Here is a 2,313-nt window from a genome sequence, read left to right as displayed (position 1 = left end):
GACCCAGTTATACCTACTAGTTACATCATACTAAAATTCATTGAAATTCCATGTTTAGGAGTTACCCCAGGCTGTTCTGTCAATAGCCTTCTAACTGGCTTTGCAATATTTCTTCTCACTCCCATGGTTTTTCCACATAGAAATAAATCAGACGAGATCGGGCGCATTCAGGGTGGGATGGCCATAGACACATAGAAATAAATCAGATCATAACTTTTTTTCTGCTCAACACCATCCAACCTCCTTATCTTGGCCTTGTAAAACCTATTCTGGCTCTTTCCCTCCTTCTCAGAGGTTATCTCCCATCCCCCCCCTCCTCAGTCCTTGGTCAGCCATCTTGGCCCTTGAGATGAACCTAACAGATGTCACAATATTTTGCACTTGCTTTTCCCAGTGCCTGAAATGTACCTCTTCAAGCATTTCTGCATGACTTCTTTACTGCACCTAAGTCTTGGCCTGGTTGTTATTTTCTCAGAGATGCTTTATTTGACTTTCTTAAAGAAAGACCCACTCTGCCACTTTAACTCACTTTCTGCTACTTTACCTTGTTTTTCTTTTCTTTATAGTATTTATCACTACTGCATATTAATTAATAAATAATATGTGTCAATACTGTCTTCATCTCCATTAGAATGTGAATTTCTAATATGTGTCAATACTGTCTTCATCTCCATTAGAATGTGAATTTCTGAAAGGGAGGTAACCCTTATTTTTAAAAATTCACTTCTATATTCTCTCTACCTAGAATGATAACCAATAAATATGTGTTGAAATGGAGAAAGGCCTATAAAGAGTGGAGGAAGGAGAAGTATAAGCAAGTCCTTGCTGAAGGTCACATTGGCCTGTGAGCTCCTTCCGGGGTGTCTTTAGGAGTCAGAATGATGGCGGAAGATGTCAAGACCAAACTCAGGAACTACCAGACTTCACTTTTTGACAGCTACTTTGCCAGCAGGAACCAGATAAAGAACTGCTGGCAGAACTATCTGGACTTTCATGACTGTGAGAAGTCAACAGTTGCTCAAGGGGTGCGATGCGTGAATGGTACCCACGTGTTCCATGTTCTGGGTGTCAGCCTGGGATGACTGCCAGGCAGAAGGTATGTTTCCTGGGAAGATCTGAACTGGCTTCACCACCTCTTGTCTGTCCTCCAAGCCCCTCCCAGGGTGGTGAAGGGGGACCTGGACGCATGGTGATCCTCACCGTGGGACCCAGAATCATGGCTTACCTAATAATAAATAGTAGATGAAAAGGTGCAAGACTGTGTATGTGTAAAAAAGCTGAGTGATCAGACAAAGAGCTAGTGTGACATTAGTACTGTGACCAGTAAGAGGGGCTTCACAGTGACTGGTTTTTTTCTGTTTTGTTTTATGTTATTAAACTGACCACCTTCTCTATAGTAGACAATAGAGTGAATGATTACAGAAAATAACCTCAAGCTACTGTATGTGCCAAAATATATCTGTATATTCTCCTTTACTATCTAGGCAATTTCAAAAAACTTTTCTTACATAATTTTGAACCACATGAAAATAATATAGTAAAAACTTCTGTGTACCCCCACATAAAAGAGAGAAATAAGTGTAAGCAGAAATATTCATAAGTATAATGCCTTCAATTTAGTGGCTTCCAAATTCACAAGATCATAAAAATATTTCAGTTGTTTAACACATACACATACATGCACACACGCATGTGCACACACATTCTTGAGAGTCATCTCATATTTGGTAACTTAGGAACTCCAGAGGAAGGCCCCCTGCCTCAGTTTGCTTAGGCTACCGTAACAAAATACCACCATCTAGACAACAGAAATTTACTTTCTCATAGTTCTGGAGGCTTGAAGTCCCACATCAAGGTGCCTTGCATATTCTGCTTTTGGTGAAGGCTTTTGTCATGGCTTCTGGAAGACTGTCTTCTTGCTGTATCTCACATGGCCTCTTCTTAGTGGCAGTGCAGGAAGAGAGACCTTCGGTGTCTCTTCCTTTTCCTATCAGGACACCAGTTGTATCAAGTCAGGGCTCCACCCACAGTACTTCATTTAACCTTAATTTCCTCCCTAAAGGTCCACCTCCAAATACAATCACATTGTGGATTAGAGCTTCAACATATTACCTTTGAGCCAACACAGTTCAGTCCATTACAGACTCAGAAACTATATTAATGACAACATCTGAAGTTCCTAAGTAATTCTTTTGGCCAGGAAAGTCAAGGAGACAGTACTTAACAATGACAATAACTCCTCCTGGCTATATAGAGATAAAGACCTTGTGGTTCTTAGTTGAATCAGGCTGATAATATAAAGGGAAAATTCCT

General features: G+C 40.5%; 1 pseudogene; it reads left to right on the top strand.

The window, feature by feature from the left end:
- The first annotated feature begins 881 nt into the window (after window positions 1–881).
- LOC115286362 lies at window positions 882–1,119 on the top strand (annotated as a pseudogene).
- The last annotated feature ends 1,194 nt before the right edge of the window (window positions 1,120–2,313 follow it).

This window comes from Suricata suricatta, chromosome 3 (genome assembly GCF_006229205.1).
Source record: "Suricata suricatta isolate VVHF042 chromosome 3, meerkat_22Aug2017_6uvM2_HiC, whole genome shotgun sequence".
NCBI lineage: Eukaryota > Metazoa > Chordata > Mammalia > Carnivora > Herpestidae > Suricata > Suricata suricatta.
This window is presented reverse-complemented; position numbering and strand designations above follow the sequence as displayed.